Genomic DNA, 21,754 nt, shown 5'->3' with positions numbered 1-21,754 from the left:
GACTGTTTTCTGCCCGAGTACATTGAGTTATTTTCCAAGCAGGGATTGAAGCATTTTATTCCCGCTGGCTGCAATACTGCACAGTATATATATATAAACTGCATTACAATTCATGAATTTATGCCATCTGGTAGACACGCGAAGCATTGCAGCCTATTAAATCCTAATCATTATCATTTAACAGATCAGCCGCCCATCAGCCAGGCATGAACCCAGGCTGGGAAGGCAAATGCAACGGGGCTTGTCAGAGGTTAGTAGTGGCTTATTCCAGGTATCTGCCAGGTACATACCGGGTATTTGCTCGAATAAAGTGTGTCGGTGCAGTATAACACAAAATGTATACTTTTGCCCAACAGCCCTGCCTAATGTCTTGACACCTGGATAGAGATGGTCAAATTTCGGGGGCAGATTTCGATCCGCCTTGGATTGGCCAGTTCCTTTAGTCCGCAGATTTCTGCAAATCAGTCTCAAAAGAGCAATTTTTCATCCAGATTTTTGTTATCTCGCGGATTCCGCAATCCACCAGTGGATTTTAACAATTGAATCCACGGATTTAGCAATAATCACGGATTGGATTGTTAAAATCCACCATCAGATTGCAGAATCCGTGGATTGGATTGTTTAAATCCACCAGTGGCGGTTTTGGATTAATCCGCATGGATTGAAACTGGAACAATCCGATGACGGATTTTACAGCACCGAATGGATTTTGAGTAGAAATCACAGGAAATTCCGCAAAACAGATTTTGACAGTTTTGCCCATGTCTACTGGAGATATTTATTGCAATGCAATGGGATACTCCCACTGAGACAATCCAAATGCTGTACACATTTCACATACAGCATGCTCACAGGTCTCCTTCAATGACCACCACAGAATATCCTAAAAAACTTCTCCATATATCAGCAGAAGAGAAAAGCGATGAGTTCTTGAAAGCTGTAGCACATCTACATCAATAAAGGGGGGGGGGGGGGGCGGAAAGCCTATAGGTACATACTGAACAGGGCTTTCCGGATTGGCGCTATCATACTTTATAGAATAAGGACCTGAGCTTTCTAAGACTTACTTTGGCCAATTTTTTAATTGCAGCAGCATTATTCCCACAGGTATACTCAAACTGATATGTATTGTGTAACCTTTTCTTTTAATTATAAAGTGACAGTATGTCCAAAATCAAACTAAGGACATTGGCATATTTAATAACTTATATGGTGCTTAAGAATAAGTCATTTTGCCTTTTTTACAATCTGTATCTAGTGTCTTTTGGTGATAAAACTGTCCATTCTCAAAAATAAACGAGTTGTTGTCTTTGTTCTATCTACTGTTTGTATAGTAATTATGAAGCAAATAGTAATCAAACAGATATAAATAGCAGATATGCTTAAATTCAGCAGACATTGAGACATTTTGCCCCAGATTTTCATCTGGGAGACTTTGATAAACAGACCCCGTAGTTTATGGAGCACCATTTATTCATCTTAAAGACCAATGTTGGGTGCAGAATAGTGCGTACTAGTATATCTCTAATGTTCCATACCCTATAAACTGGGCCCTTTATTTTCATTTGTTTATCTGTGCTTACAACATACAACACGGATGGAAATCGGGTAAAAAACAAAAAAGATACATCAGTTATCTAGGTAAAATATTATATCTGGGTGTGTATTGGTGGAAAGAATACTTTAGTAAATTTAAGAACCATTAGCCTGTAAATAAACATTTACATTAAATAATTGGATCAAATTATATATATATAGATATATATCTATTAGTACAGGCCTGCACAACTCGTAAAGTGAGAAGGGCCGAACTGCTCCAAAGAAAAAAAAAATTGGGCTGCACGGGTAAAATCATCATCACCATCATCATCTCTCCTCCAGCACCTCATCATCATCATCATAATCATCCTCATATCTCCCCCAGCACCCTTCATCATCATCCTCATATCTCCCCCAGAACCCCTCACTATCAACCTTTGCGATACTCCCCATCTATCTCTCCCCCTCACCCACACACATAATACTCCCCCTCCACATCAAACACAAAATACCCCCCTGCACAGCACACACATCACACCCCCCCTGCACCTCACATCCCTCTCCCCCTTGCACCTCACATTGCTCTCCCCCCTTGCACCTCACATCGCTCTCCTCCCTGCACCTCACATCACTCTACCCCCTTGCACCTCACATCACTCTCCCCCCTTGCACCTCACAACTCTCTCCCACCATGCACCTCAAATCAACCCCCATGTACCTCAAATCACCCCCCTTGCACCTCAAATCACCCCCCATGCACCTCAAATCACCCCCCTTATACCTCAAATCACCCCCCATGCACCTCAAATCACCCCCCATACACCTCACATCACCCCCCTTGCAACTCAAATCACCCCCCATGAACCTCAATTCACCCCCCCTTGCACCTCCAATGACCAACCCTGCACCTCAAATCACCCCCCTTGCACCTCAAATCACCCCCCATGCACCTCAAATCACCCCCCTTGCACCTCCAATGACCCCCCCTGCACCTCAAATCACCCCCCTTGCACCTCAAATTACCCCCCATGCACCTCAAATCACCCCCCACGCACCTCAAATCACCCCCATACACCTCAAATCACCCCCCTTGCACCTCCAATCACCCCCTTTGCACCTCCAATCACCCCCTTTGCACCTCCAATGACCCCCCCATGCACCTCAAATCACCCCCCTTGCACCTCAAATCACCCCCCATGCACCTCAAATCACCCCCCATGCACCTCAAATCACCCCCCATGCACCTCAAATCACACCCATGCACCTCAAATCACCCCCCCTTGCACCTCCAATGACCCCCCCTGCACCTCCCATCACCCATCACCCTCCCCCCCTGCACCTCACATCACCCATCATCCTCTCCCCCCCTGCACCTCACATCACCCACAGGGCCGCCAACAGAAATCATTGGGCCCGGGACAAATGAAAGGAGCAGGCAGCCCCCCCCCCCGAACCCATAGCGCACCTAACTTGAAAAAATATCTTTTAGCGCGCAACTTTTACTTAACTGTTTTCTTATTGTGATACAGAAAAAAACATTACAATGCAACCTGTTTATTTTTTATATTTTCAACAAAAGACATGTGACTGCCTGCCTGGGTGGCTGAGTGGGTGAGTGGATGACTGGGTGTGTGAGTGAGTGGCGGTGGGTGGGTGAATGGCGGTGGGTGGGAGACAGTGACTGGGTGGGTGGGAGACAGTGACTGGGTGGGTGACAGTGACTTGGTGACAGTGACTGGGCAGGAGACAGTGACTGGGAGACAGTGACTGGGAGACAGTGGCTGGGAGACAGTGGCTGAGTGGGAGAGAATGACTGGGTTACAGTGACTGGGTGGGAGAGTGTCTGGGTGACAGGGTGACAGTGACTGGGTGACTGGGTGACAGTAACTGAGTGGGAGAGTGACTGGGATACAGTGACTGGGTGAGTGACAGTGACTGGGTGGGAGAGAGTGATCGGGTGACAGGGTGACAGTGACTGGGTGACAGGGTGACAGTGACTGGGTGACAATGACTGGGTGGGTGACAGTGACTTAGAGAGTGACTGGGTGACAGTGACTGGGTGGGAGGGAGAGAGTGACTGGGTGGGTGGGATAGAGTAACTGGGTGACAGGGTGACAGTGACTGGGTGGGAGACAGTGACTGGGAGACAGTGACTGGGTGACAGTGACTGGGTGACAGTAACTGAGTGGGAGAGAGTGACTGGGTTACAGTGACTGGGTGGGAGAGAGTGACTGGGTGACAGGGTGACAGTGACTGGGTGGGAGACAGTGACAGGGAGACAGTGACTGGGTGACAGTGACTGGGTGACAGTAACTGAGTGGGAGAGAGTGACTGGGTTACAGTGACTGGGTGGGTGACAGTGACTGGGTGGGAGAGAGTGACTGGGTGACAGGGTGACAGTGACTGGGTGACAGTGACTGGGTGGGAGAGAGTGACTGGGTGACAGGGTGACAGTGACTGGGTGGGTGACAGTGACTGGGTGGGTGACATTGAGTGGGTGACAGTGACTTACCGCCGGACGTTTCCCATCCTGCCCCCGATATCCCTGCGGCAGCTGCCCGGGATGGGAGGTGGGCTTGGGGGCTCGGGGTGGGCTCAGAGGGGAGTAAGAGGGGGAGGCACGGGAGGTGAGCTCGGGGGGATGCGGGAAGCTGGCCGCGGAGGGAAGTGGTGGGAAGCAGGCCGCAGGAGGAGCTGGCTGTTACTTCCCCATCCATCCCACGTTGGGAGCGCAGGGGGAGCGGGCCCACAGGAGGAGCTGGCTGGTACTTCCCCCTCCATCCCACGTTGGGAGCAGGGGGGGGGGAGCGGCCGCAGAGGAGCTGGCTGGTACTTCCCCCTCCGTCCCACGTTGGGAGCAGGGGGGGAGCGGGCCCTCAGGAGGAGCTGGCTGGTACTTCCCCCTCCGTCCCACGTTGGGAGCAGGGGGGGGAGCGGGCCCTCAGGAGGAGCTGGCTGGTACTTCCCCTCCATCCCATGTTGGGAGCAGGGTGGGGGGGGGAGCGGCCGCAGAGGAGCTTGCTGGTACTTCCCCCTCCGTCCCACGTTGGGAGCAGGGGGGGAGCGGCCGCAGAGGAGCTGGCTGGTACTTCCCCCTCTGTCCCATGTTGGGAGCAGGGGGTGGTAGAGCGGCTGCAGAGGAGCTGGCTGTTACTTCCCCTCCGTCCCACGTTGCGAGCGAGGAGGGAGGGAGCAGGGGGGGGAGCGGGCCCGGCGCATGCGCGCCGGGACCGCAGGGAATCACCGCCATTTTTTTAAACTTTTTTTTTCTTTTTATTATTTAATTCATTAACTGGCGCCCGACCGGAGTCATCGCGGGCCGCACAGAGAGGCCAGGAATGTCTGTACAAAGGAATGCGTGAAGGGTGGGTATGTGGCCATGATGGCTTAACCTCTTAATTACCTTTGCGGTTAGTTCATTTAGTTAGGGGTTCATTGATATTTGAATGTCATTGCAATGTATTGGCTATGTATTATTTTGGCAACGGTCCACAAGGATGATGCTGGCGACGGGGCCTTCTTATTGATGAGGTCAGTAGAATGTTCTTTATTTTACTATGCTAGTTAATGTGTTTAATAATGCCAAAAAATTTATTATCCCTATCTGGACAATAGTTATTTGGCACATTATTGTACTTACTGTATGTGTTGGGGTGGGGGGAAGGGGTATTGGCCCCAAGGGAATGTGGGTAGGCCTCCCTTGTGGGCAGTGGGTGAGGGTGGTTAGGCCTCAGGGGGTGGGGGGTAGTGGGGTAGGGTATGTGGGTGAGGGTGGGTTAACCCCTTAATGACTGTAGCAGTTAATAACCGCTACGGTGATTAAGGGGTTAGGGGACATTACATTGGATGTTTTTATTATTATTATTTATTTATTATGTTTTTATGTTTATCCATTTGTGGATAATAGTAATTGTGCCCATTACTATACTGTATGTTAGGGGGGTATAGGTGTTGTTGGTGTAATATATATATTTATTTAGTTAGTGTGGGGCTGTTTTGTGTGTTTAATTTTTATTGTGGGTAGCAGGGGTGGGTGAAGGGGGTATTAGCCCCAACGGTGGTTTGTTTAGAGCTTGCGGGTGGGGTTTAACCGGTATCGGTATTAACCGCTACGGTCGTGAAGGGGTTAAGCGCACCCGCAACCCCCCGCAAGCCCTAAACAAACAACAAGGGAAAAATACCCCCTTCACCCACCTCCGCTACCCACAATAAAGCTGGCACGGCGGCTTAACCCCTTCATTGCCTTAGCGGTTAGCCGCTAAGGTAATGAAGTGGCCTTTAAAAGCATTTTTCCTGCCTCGGATGCATGCCGGGGGGCTCCGGTGCTGGTATTAATGGTATCAGCTCAGGAGACCCCCGGCATAAATCCCAGCCAGGAAAAAGGCCAGAATTTTTTCTAAGTGCCGATCCGCCACTCATCAGCAGCCTCTCACCATCAACTAGCCAACTTTTTTTGCCGTGGCTGATTCGGCATAAAAACACAATTCTAGAGTGGCGAATAGCGGCGCAAAGCTACTCGCCACTACTAGAATACAGCGTGGAAGAAAACATGTCTATTTTAGGCGAAAAGTGCCTTCTCGCCTCGCCAATGGCGAAAAAATAAAACCGCCACAAAAACTGGCGTTTTTTTAATTCTCGCCACTTTCTTGCCCCTTACTGAATAGGGGTAGGCATTTTTGGCGGGAAACGGGCGAGAAGTGCTTTTTCGCCGCTTACTGCATGAGGCCCTAGGTATCCGAAAGGGTTTAATGAAATGATTGCATTAACCCAATGTCTCTGATAAATAAGCATGGCGTGAATCATTCATCTGATTCTGATGTACACCATATAAATTTGTTACTGCATATTTTATTTTATTCCATTTTTAATCTGAATGTTATATATTTATACTGTAGTTTATTATGTTGTTATTTTTGTTATTTATCATATGATCATCTTCACATCCGCATGATTATAGGTTCTGCTTATATACATTGCTGGTTAAGTAATTACATTTATTGAGCACTTTATATATGGTATTGTATTTATACATGCATTTACACTAATATGGTATTAAGGTATTTTCTGCACATTAAATAAGTTCTTTTGCACTATAATAATGGCCATATTGAATTGCATGGCTGTTAATTTATTAATATTATATTCACTCATTGTTTGTTTATAAGTTTCACGGGGTGTTAGTTTATAGCACACATTCACGTAGGCTTACTGATTAGCATATTGCGCATCATGAGTAGACCAGTGTGTTGTTTCTATTGGTTATTTCTGGTACTTAAGGCGCATGAGCCGCCTCTATCGTGACATCCTGACGAATCACGGTGTTGCGAAACGCGTAGAGGTCACGAGAGGCAGCTCTGCCACACGCCCATTGGCTGGAACAAGACAACCAGGAAGCACCAGCAGAGATACTTTCTTGCAGTGTGTTCGTGCAGTATGGACAATTTGCATGCTCACATGGCACCCGCTGCCACTTATGGTCAGTATGAGTTCCCCTCATTGTGGTTTCAAATCAGCTTTCCCTTAGACCTTCATCAGTGGTAGTTAGTTGGGTTGTTCTTGACTTAATATTGTTTTTTTTATTGTATTTCTGTTATTGTGCTTCATAGAAGCTTTGTTTGGTTAGCATACTTATTTTTGGAGTAACCATACACATTTTTTAAATGTCATACTGTATGTGTTTATGTAATTATTTTGTGTCAATTTGTGGTCTTCTGATCTACAGTAATATTAAAATATGACATATATTTTATACTACTCCGTGGTGCGCTTGTGTGCATTGTTTTCTTTTTGTCTTTTGGTGTGCTCTCTAGGGAGCTCTCCTTATTTAGGAGCATTTGAGGAGTGGCTCCTTACACTTACAGCTGCAAATGAATTAGAGTTGATTTTTGAAGACGAGCGCAGAAACCTTTTTTCTGACTCTTTGTCAGAGACGTCTGACATCCATCTCTTCGTTTTCCTTGAATTCCAGTTGAAGACTTTTTCCTTTGGGACAATTACTAGGCCTTCTGGCCCTGCAGACTGGTCCTTGGCTACCTCTTTGTCTTGTGCTGGTTTGGCTTTCTCTTGTGAAGACAATAACTCTGTGTCAGCGGTGTCTGCATCTGCAGTTTGATCCTACAAGTCCCATCTCAGGGCCTTCACTTCTTCCTGGTGCATGCTCTGGGTTTGCATCAGAGCCTCCTTCATATTTTGAATCTCTGCAGTTTTTGTCGATAGGATCGCTGCTGCTCCTGTTTTCCACGCCTCTTTCTCCTGGGTGTACTGACATTTGGGTATGGAGCATCCTCTCTGCTTCTCAAGCTCTTGCTCCAGTTTCTGAACCATCTCCTACTCCCTCTCATACAGTCTCACCTGGCATCTAATTTCCGCCTCCAGAGATGCTCTGGTGACGCTCAGTGTGGCCTTCAGCTCCTTATGCTGCTCTATGGGGACATACTGGGTACTCAGCCATTTTATTTTTTAATTTTATTTACTTATAAAAATGTTTTACCAGGAAGAAATACATTAAGAGTTACCTCACGTTTTCAAGTATGTCCTGGGCACAGAGTTATAAAACTACATGGATATGCAGTAAATTCACAGACATTTCATGGACAGATAGAGTTGGAAAATTGGGTACAGGGGATAAAGGGTTTGTGAGTTTGAGATTGAAATAGAGCAGCTTTAACATCACTTTAACATCAGCAAACATCAGTGAACGGCAGCAAACGGCTCACACCCGTTAGCTGTCCTTGGGCTGCGCCAAAGGCTGTCCACCTTTGGAGCAACGCATATGTACAGTGGCGTCTGCCTTTAGTCTAAATCGGCTAGATCCGCGATTTTCAGATTATCCCGGTTATGTGCGGTTTTGTGTAGTTTTCACCCGGAGTGAACTGCGTTATTTTCGCGCTCGTGATATTAGCATTTTATTCTCGCTGTCTGCAATACTGCAATGCCATGTAAAAACTCAGGGGGGGCATTTGCGAGCTGTTGTCTTGGAAGTCTAATACCTTCGCGGTTCAACCTACGTCAGTATACAGTCTGTGTGTGCGCGCCCAGTAATTGTAAATTTGCATATTTAAAGTATACATGCATTTGCAGTGCTGTTCTGCAGTACAGTATGTCTCATTTGAAAATTGTTGAAACGCATAGGTGTTTACAGTACTGTAACAGTGTCACATTTCGGCATATACAGCGCTCTCCCCTCGCTCAGGATAATTAACTGCACTGCAGGGTATTTCAACTTCTTATCTTCTCTACAATTCAGTAAATCTCTCCCACACCATTCCTTTGAACGTGTGTCTGGTTTCAATCACATTCCTGGTTGACAGCAGGAATTTACTGCGCATGCACCTGTAACTTCGCCCACCACCGCTTGCTTGCCTGAGTGACCAAAAAAAAAAAAAAATTTTTTTACAATTTAATTGTAATTTTTTTTCTCCACAAGCCTGCAAAAACCATCTTACTGTATTACGATATTCAATCTGTGCTGTACAGTAGCTTTTGTCTGCGACCCTGTGTGTTTGACTGCACATGGTTGATTTGTGTGCTTTTTACGTACTGTATTTGGGGGTGTATTATTATGATGAACTGCCTTTTGAAATTAAAGTATGTCTTTAGCTTTGAACTTCATGCGCCTGTCTTTAATTTTTGGAATCTTGCCATTGTGTTTTGAATCCGTCCATAGCCGAGCTTCAAAGCCTCACTGCGCCTGCGTGTAATCCTTGTTCAGATGGGAGCTATTTAGCTGCTTAGCTGCTTACTGCGCATGAGTCACCCAACCCCCCCCCTCTCCACAGAGTCATTCGACAGACACCTGCACAGAGTCATTCATTTTCCGAAGTTAGTCATTGTGTTTTTAATCCGTCCCTAGCCGAGCGTCAATCGCCTCACTGCGCCTGCGTGTACTCTAAGCCTCTTTGAGATGGGAGCTATCTGCTTACTGCGCATGAGTCACCCAACTCCCCCCTCTCCACAGAGTCATTAATTTTCTGAATCTTGCCATTGTGTTCTTAATCCGTCCATAGCCGAGCTTCAAAGCCTCACTGCGCCTGCGTGTGATCCTTTTTCAGATGGGAGCTATTTAGCTGCTTAGCTGCTTACTGCGCATGAGTCACCCAACCCCCCCTCTCCACAGAGTCATTAATTTTCTGAATCTTGCCATTGTGTTCTTAATCCGTCGAAAGCCGGGCTACAGTACAAAGCCTCACTGCGCCTGCGTGTAATTCTCTTTGAGACGGAAGCTTTGAGGCTTTGTTTACGGCAACGTTTTGGAAAATCCTTTCTCAAATTTGATTTGCACAGAACATCACCTTGATATTATAATAATAATAATAATAGCATGTTTTTGTATAGCGCTGTTAGTTACAGTATACGTAGCGCTTTGCAGAGACATTTTGCAGGAACAGGTCCCTCCCTGTCCCATGGAGCTCACAATCTACTGTATGTTTTTGGTGCCTGAGGCACAGGGAGATAAAGTGACTTGCTTTTTATGTACTGTATTTGGGGGTTGTATTTGGGGGTTTATTGATCAAATTATTATGATGAACTGCCTTTTGAAATTACTGTACTCTACTCTACAGTATGTAATTTCTTTGAACTGCAGCACAACTAATCCTTCATCCCTCCCCCACGCACACACAAACTCTTTTCGACAGACACCTCCACAGAGTCATTCATTTTCTGAAGTTAGTCATTGTATTTTTAATCCATCCCTAGCCGAGCGTCAATCGCCTCACTGTGCCTGCGTGTACTCTAAGCCTCTTTGAGATGGGAGCTAGATGATTACTACACATGACTCACCCAACCCCCCCAACCCTTTGAGGCTTTGTTTATGGTAACGCTTTGGAAAATCCCTTCTCGAATTTGAAATGTAAATCTGATGTGCACAGCATTGTGAGAATTGAGATTAAAAAACACCATTAACTGATTCATGTTGTTTTGTCCTTCATTCTTATACTGTAGGGGTAAGGGGGGGGGGTGTGGTTGTTGTCAATGATTATGATTACCAGGAATGTGAATAAATATTTATTTTATTTCATCAGGAACAAAAAAAATACAAATATAAAAATAATCATGAGTAATACATAATGCAGTCTTTATTAAGTTCTTCTGGCAGATTGAAATCGGATAAACATTTAGAAAACATTTGTAAAACATGGAGAAACATGAATTATGCACATTTATAAGAATATTATGTAATAACATATAGTATATACACTGTAATGTATAATATATGTATACTGTATATACTGTATATACAGAATATATATACAGTATACTGTACATAGTAATATTATTTTTTCCGTCGTTATCTTGTTCCTCATTCCGTGTACGGTACAGTAGTTCATTGAGAGGAGAGGTTTTGTGTACATCAATACTGCTGTTTATATACTGTACATTTGCCTGTACAAACAGATTAGACTGGACACAACACCCCACCTCCCCCCAGGCCACCCTTTTTTCCTGAAACGACAAGAAAACAAAAAAATAGTGCAGTTATGTGCGTACTGTATTATGGCATTGTGTGATGTGTAGTACTACTGTAGATGGCTGGTGCTGCTTTCTCTAGAAAGAAAAAAATTGAGCAGTTAGTAGGCAGTTACTGTACTACTGTCAAACTAGTCTATACTGGAACTACTGTATACTCTGACTACTGTTAAATACTATGTACTGTAACCTGATGGCTGGTGCTTCTCTCTCTGTAAAGAAAAAACTGTACACTGGCGACACACTTTATTCGAGCTTGGCTAGTCCCACGAATTCGGATATACCCGGGTGTATTGAGGTTTGTGACTGTTTTCTGCCCGAGTACATTGAGTTATTTTCCAAGCAGGGATTGAAGCATTTTATTCCCGCTGGCTGCAATACTGCACAGTATATATATATAAACTGCATTACAATTCATGAATTTATGCCATCTGGTAGACACGCGAAGCATTGCAGCCTATTAAATCCTAATCATTATCATTTAACAGATCAGCCGCCCATCACCCAGGCATGAACCCAGGCTGGGAAGGCAAATGCAACGGGGCTTGTCAGAGGTTAGGAGTGGCGCATTCCAGGTATCTGCCAGGTACATACCGGGTATTTGCTCGAATAAAGTGTGTCGGTGCAGTAACTACTGTATACTCTGACTATTGGGAAAGAAAAAATCTGTGCCATACTTACCTGTATCATACTGTACTTACAAAACTACAGCACAGTACTACTTTCCTGATGCTTGCCCATTACGCACGATTACAATGGGCAACACAGTGGCAATATGGTCTATATATTTATTGCAGCGTTCCACGGTGAGTACATCGTTCCAAAAACTCATTATGCCTTTCAACAACTAGTCCTTTTTGGAGGGTTTCGCCACTTTCCGGATATGGTCCTTCAGCTAATGCCAGACCATTTCGATCGGATTGAAGTCTGGCGATCTGTCATTGAAAAAAAAGGACAATTAGTTTAAGAGATACAGTACACAGTAAAAACTGTGGGAAACAAATGAGACACGGTTACCGCACTTACTCCGCTGGCGTCTTAACCCAGTTGATACCGCGCTCAAGGATATGCGCTGTTGACACGGTGTGCTTCGGTTCATTGTCCTGGTAGAAGCGGTGACCATTGGGGAACTCGCGTGTGATATATATATATCTCAGGGACAATGTTGTCTTGGAAGAAAGCTTTATTCATTATTCCTATAGCAAGAAAAGAAAAGTGCTCAAAAAACTGCACAATAGTACAGTACAGTGCATACAGTAAGGTTACACTAGTTATGTACAGTGCATAAGGCTACATTATATTTGATATATTTTACCTTCAAAGATGACAATGCATCCTGGTCCACGCCTAGAGATGGCACCCCACACATGCAGCTTCACGGGGTGTTTTGGCCACGGCTTCAAAGATATGCGGCCTTTTATGTGGAATACAAAGCTTGCAAATCTCTCCAGCGACACAGTAGACTAATCAGTGAAGATGCAATCCTGGAAAGTCTCCCCACTGTCGATCCATGCCTGGGCCTGGACTACTCTTTTTATTTTTTTGCATCCCGTATCATGGGGTACGCTCTGTAATGACAAGGAATACATAATTTTAGCGATATAGTACAGTTTCCTAAACAACACTTTTACCTCCTGTACTGTCCAGTATTAACCTCACACGTCCATATTTCCATCCAATGCTGGGTCTCATCTTCTTTATGCTGCTCTCGGATACAGTCAGATTGTGCTTTTCCTGCAGAGTGTTTTTGACCCTTAATGCACTCTTCTCATCATTCTCCTCACTTATTTTGTCCACCAGAAGAGTTGTCTCCCTACAATGTAAAGAAAATATATTGTTTTATTAATATGCAGCAATATAAAATTTATATATAAATATAAATATACAAAATATATATACTGTTGTAATATAAATAAACAAAATATATATACTGTACTGTACTGTACTGATATAAATATAAATATACAAAATATATATAAGGTACTGATATAAATACAAATATACAAAATATATATACTGTACTGATATAAATATAAATATACAAAATATATATACTGTACTGATATAAATATAAATATAAAAAATATATACTGTACTGATATAAATATAAATATACAAAATATATATACTGTACTGATATAAATATAAATATACAAAATATATATACTGTACTGATATAAATATACAAAATATATATACTGTTGTAATATAAATCAACAGAAATAACAAAAATATTAGATTTAAATTAAAATTAATTTTATTTTAAAGTTGTATAAATATACTTACGCGTTAGTTACCCTTGGTGCCCTTTTGCGGTCTCTGTTTTTTTCGTGTGCATGATAGCTCACGGTGATTGCTGGCACAACGATGCCAGAAGTAGCTAACCAGCATTGGATAGCAGCAATTCGGTGTCCGCTCGTGTACATGTCCTTAATTCGCATGCTGAGCTCCTTGGAAATCTTTTTAACAGGCATTGCTGCGAGAAGAAAGAAATACAAACACAAGAATGTATATTCGATGTTTAGTCGATGTGTATTCAATGTGCAGTGAATCCACAATATGGATGGTGTATTTATACGGTAATGACTCACATTAGAGTACGCCCACTTTCAACACCTGTACCTGGTCGCCATGCATAAAAGGTTACACACTTTGGATAGCCCACCACTCGATGATCTTTACCTGAACTTGCCCTTGTCCAGATACTGCATTGTGCCACCTGCTTCCATGGATCAACCCCGATTCTACAGACGCAGGAACCCACTTGCCTCTGCCGTGCCTGTCAAGCAGAAAAAGTGAAAGGCAGTTGCCGTTTCCACGCCAAGGCAAAAGCGACAGGCTAAGGCCAATAAAGAAAACCTTCTGCTGACCTCAAAGGCTAAGGGTTTTCATAGACGTCAGCCTTATTATGTCAAGAAGATATACGGTGATGTACTCTCGACGCAAAACGATTGGCAGCCAACCCATCGAACCCACAGACCACTTCCTCACATACGCGTCGACGACTATGCCGCCGCTGTCCCCGAAATCTTCAGCCCGTCTTCGCCACCCCTCGTCCTTGACGCTGCCGCCGCCCTCACGGAAACCCACAGGCCATCTTCTCCAGTTCTATCCAACGACGCTGCCTCTGAAATCCACGGGTCACTTCCTCCTTTGCTCTTAGACGACTCTGCTTCTCGCCCGGGAATCCAAAGGTCACTTTCTCCATCCCTCTTCGACGACGCTGCCGCTTCTCCACTACCGGATATCCATAGGTCACCTCCTCCACTCTTCTTCGATATCGCTGCATCTTCTCTCCATGGAACCCCCATCTCATCCTCCATTGCACCCATCCACCCAGATGTTCACATGCCATGCACAAGAAGCAGCTCATTAGACCAGATGCTGAATGGGATAACTGTGGATCTCCCCGGGAATTCTATTGTGCTAGCAAAGATAGATCAGCTTCTGGAGACAATGCTAAATGTGGAGCAACGGATGCTACAAATGGATCAACGGATGATACATATGGATCAACGGATGGATCGACGGATGGAGAAGATAGAGGCTGACATTGCGGGCATACATTATTTGCTCGGTGTTAATGCCCCTGTTTCCCCAACGCTGGAGCAGGGGGGTGACATGGATGTGATGAATGGGACCTTCGACACCCTTCCATCACCAAGCGCACCCCCTCCACCAGAAGATGTAGTGTACATGTATGCCGTTGAGGAGGACATGACAACCCCGTCAAGACCACGCCAGGAGACAACACAGCGACCAAGACCGGAGGAAAGCTTCCTCCCAGACAACCTACCATCGCCCGTCGCCTCAAGCACACCCACTCCCAAAAGACCAACATTCGCTCGCATCGATACGGTGCCCGACATCACCCTGTGCGATCTGCCACCGGCGCTCAGGGAGAAGTATAGGGTGAAGAGTGCTGGTGCACTCCACAAGTATACACTATCATCGCATTGGAGAACACGCCTTTGAGGGAGATCCAAACAGCATCTCATCCACACGGGTAGCAGCCCTATCTGCTAACTGCACTCTATTCATCTATATCTTGTGAGTAGGCTGAACATCCGAGCCAAGATTACATCCTATATTAGACCTCATTGTTCTTAGATCTGCACTTAAATTGTGTATTCTTCTCTTTGTCCCATACATGCTCCTCCTGGATTGTTTGAGATCTGTCATACTTCTTGGAACCCGTGAAACAGGTCCCACCAGAGGGTTTGAGCTGGGTTATTTTATTATATTGGCATTTATTGATATTGCACTTATTATTAATTTTCACATTTAATATTATTTCACATTGAAGTTGTTCGCGCCTTTTTTCACTATCTTGCACCCCACAAGTATGCCTTGTTACTTTTTAAGCACCATGTTCCCTACTCGTTGTACGGTGACTGTGCCTTCAAAGTGAACTACAAAGGAAATCGCGTTAAAAAGGCGCTTCCTGTCAATTTAAGAAAGAACATTCAGGATGAAATGCGGTGCTTTTATCCAATTACAGATCCTGTAATGAAAGGCGATCGAGACTGCATTAATGGCATTTTGCGCCATGCAAGGAATCGGCCATGGACGGACAATGTGGAGGACTTTCTGTAAGACCATACTGTTGTGCTGAACTGTATTGTACTATACATGATTTGACCTGCTGTACTTAAATAAAGGAGATGTTGTTGTGTGTTTTTTTACTTGTATTTATACAGAAATGTTTTAACTTGCTGTCCACACACATATGACCTGCACAATTCCAGTCCCTGAGGGCCGCAAACAGGCATGTTTTTCAAGGTTGTCCTGAAAACCTGCCCTGTTTGCTGCCCTTGAGGACTGCACTGGTGCAGTTCTGACTGACAGTTTTGCACACCATCCCACTGTACTGTATATGTTTCTTTAATAAAGGAGATGTTTCGTTTGTATACTGTATTTTATGAATAAAGTTTTTTTTGTAATCACAGGTAAGACCATACTGTTGTGCTGAACTGTATTGTACTCTACATGATTTGAACTGCTGTACTTAAATAAAGGAGATGTTGTTGTGTGTTTTTTTACTTGTATTTATGCAGAAATGTTTTAACTTGCTGTCCACACACACAGGACCTGCACAATTCCAGTCCCTGGGGGCCGCAAACAGGCACGGTTTTCAAAGGTTACCCTGAAAACCCGCCCTGTTTGCTGCCCTCATGGACTGTACTGGTGCAGACTGTTTTGCACACCATCCCACTGTACAGTATATGTTTTGACTTGCTGTTCTTTAATAAAGGAGATGTTGCGTTTTGCTTATTTTATGAATAAAGAATTTGTTTTTAAAACATGTGACTGTAAACCATACTGACTGACATAAATGTTTTCACAAATGTAGCAGTAAACCATACACCTGTTGATGTTTTGAATTGCTGTGCACTTAAAATGTTTCTACATTGTACAGTATTTGTAAATAAATGTTTTTGTACTTACTCCACCAATAAAAGAACATGTTGATTTGTTTTCCATTGTTCCATTTGCTCCTTTGCTACTGTAACAAAATACAGTGTTTCTAGAATGTCGAGGCATACTGCAATGTATACTGTAGGCATGCTCAGTATAAGAGTATTAAAAAAAATAGAAGACACAAACTGTACTGTATGTACTGGCACTGTATACTGTAGGCATGCTCAGTATGCTCAGTATGAGTATTAAAAAAAAATAGAAGACACAAACTGTACTGTACTGTATGTACTGCTGCGGCCGAGTTTATTTGAGCATTTGCCCGTTCTCGGCCGCAGCAGTAACCTGGCGCGTGCCAGAGGGTGCCGGGCGCGCGCCGAAGACACGGAGGAGCGCCCTCCGATCGGGGCTTTCTCCTCCCCGCTGCCGGGTCCGCCGGGTCCCCCGGAACCCCCTGCCGCCGTCCCCCACATCGCGGGACACCAGGGCTCCCTCGGGGAGCCCTGGACGCGCGTGCAGGAGGCGCAGGCACCCGATGACGCGTGACCGCGAGGGAGTGCGGCTAGCATGCCGGGGCATCCCCAGGCTTGCGGAGCTAGCCGCACTCAAATAAAATGTGCCGCCTGTGTACTGGCACTGTATACTGTAAAGACACATAATGTATGTGATACATGTAGAATAAATGCATAGTTTTATTTTTCGGGTTTATTACACAGTATACTGTACTGTATATAAAAATGTATTGTACAGTATACTGTACGGCCGGAAAACATCAGCATACTGTTTCAGGTACAGTATTCTATCCTAATCAATAACAACGGCAACTAAACTGTAGACTCCGGTACGTGGGTTTTTAAATCCGATTCAGCAATGTGCAGGCATTGTTACACAAAGCGATATTATCCATCGAAATCCCTCCATTAGCCGTTTTCTTTTCTGAGGAAAAACAAAAAGAAAAGTTTTACTGTAATGGTCAGCCCCCTAAAGAAGTTCCCAGCCAGTCCCACCAATAATTTTCTCGGGGGGCGTCTCCTGTTCACATGCGCATGCGCCTACTGTCGATGTGATGACACGCATACTGTATGCGTTTCAAGAAGGTTCCAATGCGCATGCGCCTAACGTTCCACCAATTGTTCAGTATCTGCAGTACAGTACTGTAGAAGCCGCTCAGCTAATGATATTGCTTACAGGAGAATCGCTTGACTTTTGAATCGCACCGATATTGATACTGTATTGTCAAAATAAAAAAAACACAGAAAATAATACGGCAACAATACTCACCATAGAATTTCCCATTCAGCCGGCGCCGGTCCACTGCCAGTCCAGCGTTCTTGATCATCCATGTCGATAGTTTGCAGCGGGACTAGTCCACCTGTAGTCAGCTGATGAGGCTGGAAATTGCTTAGGTACATGCAAGCTTGATTGAAACTGCACGCAAAATCTGGCTCAGGCTCAGGGTTGTCACTGACGGCGGGACCGTCATTGGAACGCTGGTGCTGGTGCATTGCTTGGCAGCGACTGTCGTTTCTTAGTTGATTTTAACACGACCCTTTGCCTTTTGCCGTCATCATGATCATAGATACAGGAAAAAGCCGGTGATACACACCAATACCCTCCAACAAATTGTGGCTCAATACGATAAAAACAGTGATCGCTATATAACCTTTTCCTTATTGCACGCTTCCACGTATGAGGAGTTGGCGAAAATTTGTAAAAGTCATAGTTTTCGACAAAATACTGATAAATTTGAACAACTGTTGCCATCTTATCTTCTGTTGCATTAATCGCGGCCCATATCAAATACGCGTAACTTCTGTTGGGTTTTTGGAATGCTGGCTGCACTTGAATACTCATGGCGGGCGGGTCTCTGGAGAATACTGTAACCGAAACTGGTCTTTGTCTTTCTTTAATATGAAAAGCCTAAATTGATACATTTTTGCAACCTCTTCCTTCAGTCTCAAGGCCAAGTTACAATAGCACACTGTGGTATCTTTTTTAAACGAAACACCTGCAAGTCGACACATTACTGAAGCGCATGCGCATTACAATTCATGAATATCTGCCATCTGGCGGACACGCGAAGAATTGCAACCTATTAAATCCGAACCATTCTCAATAAACGCATCAACCGCGCGTCAGCCGCGCATGACCCATAGCTGGGAACGCAAAATGAACGCAAAATGCGCCAGATGAAGAGCGTTGCATTCCAGGAAAAAGCCAGGGAAAAAACGGCGATTTGTTAGAATAAAAGCTGCCGCAACAGTACACTGGGGTGGTTGAGATGCAATGCAGCTGTGAAAACAAAGTTCTTGGTGCATTAACATTTTAGTGGGAAGGAGGGGGGGAGGGCTGTGATCTGGAGTTTGTGTCTTTATTTTCTCCTGCGATCTTATTGTGTCATTGCCTCTCCAGAGTATTGTATTGTATGCCTTTATTTATATAGCGCCAAAGGTGTACTCAGCGCTTCACAAAGAATACAGTACAGGGAATTATAATAATTATATATATATATGTGTGTATACACACACACACACACACACACACACACACACACACACACACACACACACACACACACACACACACACACACACACACACACACACACAGACACACACACACACAAACACACACACACATATATATATATATATATATATATATATATATATATATATATACAGTATATTCAAAAATAAAGTACACCCTCTTTGAATTCTATGGTTTTACATATCAGGACATAATAACAATCATCTGTTCCTTAGCAGGTCTTAAAATAAGGTAAATACAACCTCAGATGAACAACAACATATGACATATTACACTGTGTCATGATTTTTTTAACAAAAAGCCAAAATGGAGAAGCCATGTGTGAAAAACTAAGTATAGATTATGATTCAATGAAGTAATTGTTTTCTGTATGACTTTATCAGTCTCTCCCATCGTTGTGGAGGAATTTTGGCCCACTCTTCTTTACAATGTTGCTTCAGTTCATTGAGGTTTGTGGGCATTTGTTTATGCACAGCTCTCTTAAGGTCCAGCCACAGCATTTCAATCGGTTGAGGTCTCGACTTTGACTGGGCCTTTGCAGCACCTTGACTCTTTCTTTTTCAGCCATTCTGTTGTAGATTTTCTGGTGTGCTTGGGATCATTGTCCTGTTGCATGACCCAATTTCGGCCAAGCTTTAGCTGTCGGACAGATGGCCTCACATTTAACTCTAGAATACTTTGGTATACAGAGGAGTTCATGGTCGACTCAATGACTGCAAGGTTCCCAAGTCCTGTGGCTGCAAAACAAGCCCAAATTATCAACTCTCCACCACCGTGCTTGACAGTTGGTATGAGGTGTTTGTGCTGATATGCTGCGTTTGGTTTTCGCCAAACGTGGCGCTGTGCATTAATGCCAAACATCTCCACTTTGGTCTCGTCTTTCCAAAGGACATTGTTCCAGAAGTCTTGTGGTTTGATCAGATACAACTTTGCAAACCTAAGCCATGTTGCCATGTTCTTTTTAGAGAGAAGAAGCTTTCTCCTGGCAACCCTTCCAAACAAACCATACTTGTTCAGTCTTTTTCTAATTATACTGTCATGAACTTTAACATTTAACATGCTAACTGAGGCCTGTAGAGTCTGAGATGTAACTCTTGGGTATTTTGCAATTTCTCTGTGCATTGCACTGTCTGACCTTGGGGTGAATTTGCTGGGACGTCCACTCCTGGGAAGATTGGCAACTGTCTGGAATGTTTTCCACTTTTGAATAATCTTTCTCACTGTAGAATGATGGACTTTAAATTGTTTCGAAATGGCCTTATAACCCTTCCCAGATTGATGGGCAGCAACAATTGCTTCTCTAAGATCATTGCTGATGTATTTCCTCCTTGGCATTGTGTTAACACACACCTGAATTCTCCAGACCAGCAAACTGCTAAAACTTCAGCTTTTATGGAGGTGATCACACTTGCTGATGATCAATTAATCAAGGCCATTTGATTAGCAGCACCTGTCTGCTACTTAGCATCTTAATTCTTATGGAAGCAGTAAGGGTGTACTTAGTTTTTCACACATACTGTAGCTACTGCCTTTTGGCTTTATTTTTGTTAAATAAATCATGACACAGTGTAATATGACGTGTTGATATGTAAAACCATACAATTCAAAGAGGGTGTACTTTCTTTTTCACACAACTGTATAATATTTAAAGTATTTTCTGTTTTGAATAAGTCCTCTGGATTGTCGCCTCTTTCCTCCTACACGGTAGTTATGTGAGGTTCTGCCAGAGACTTGATGTACATTACTAGCTTCAATATAAATTCCAAAAGTCCTGTGTAGCGTAGTCTCATTTATAATTAACATAACACGTATATCTAATGCCATTTAGTTTCCTAATAAAATTATCTATTGTAATGCACTTGAGTGATACATAATTTAAATGAACAATCTGTAAAAAAAAAAACTAATACAAATTTTTGTAAAATCCGGAATTGTTTCCGTAAAAATCAGTCTAAACCAAAAATTAAGGGGCTTGATTATAGACCAAAACTATAAAACCATTATTGTACCTAAAGCTAGAGGAGGTCATTTAAAGAAAATGCTGTTACAAAAAGAAGTGTCGTAAATGCAGCAATCACAACATAAGTGTAATATGGTCTTTGCTGTCAATGTAATTGGTCTGTTTTATTGTAATGATTGTTTGATTGTGTTAAGTGGGCTGATGTCGTTTTGCTTGAGGCGCCTCTGGCAGCGAAATGGGTTAATTAAAACGAGATCTGCCCAATTAAAACAATGAATCAATGTCAGCAACTCCACCATTACCCTTGACAAAGGCATTTTGCTGCAGAAAGTCAGGTAAGATATGACCAGACCAATGTTTTTTCATTAACGTTATTTTTATATATTTTAATACAGTATGGCTGGTTTGTAGTTAAACGGTTTAGAATATAACTCTATCCACGATATTGCGTCTGTTCGTCTTCTCTTTTTGGACACAGTAAATTGATTGAGTTGTCGAGGTTAAAATTTCACACTCGGAACAAGTGTCTAGATTTAAAATGTGAGTGCAATGTGGTTATCCAATTCATCTAGCATTGTTGCTCTAGTACATATATAGCACAGGTTATTGCTCCAACTAGCGCATTATGGTTGGATATTCTGTAATATTCTGCATTATCTGTGCCATAGAATCCAATAAAAACTCGTGATAATTCTGCTTTATAATTCAATTTAATTAGTGGGCGCAATAAAGTCTGATACAGACTGTATGCATTTAAAGTCACGCAACCACTTTCCTTCTCTTAGCTCCTCACTGGGCCGTTTCCTTAGTGATCACAAA

General features: G+C 43.7%; 1 protein-coding gene across 1 annotated transcript in view; it reads right to left on the bottom strand.

Annotated features, from left to right (window-relative positions):
• Positions 1-21,754, bottom strand: part of ADRA1A (adrenoceptor alpha 1A) — a 127,585-nt gene that overhangs the window by 57,205 nt on the left and 48,626 nt on the right. The window lies entirely within an intron of this gene.

Source organism: Ascaphus truei, chromosome 5, assembly GCF_040206685.1.
Source record: "Ascaphus truei isolate aAscTru1 chromosome 5, aAscTru1.hap1, whole genome shotgun sequence".
Classification (NCBI taxonomy): domain Eukaryota; kingdom Metazoa; phylum Chordata; class Amphibia; order Anura; family Ascaphidae; genus Ascaphus; species Ascaphus truei.
This window is presented reverse-complemented; position numbering and strand designations above follow the sequence as displayed.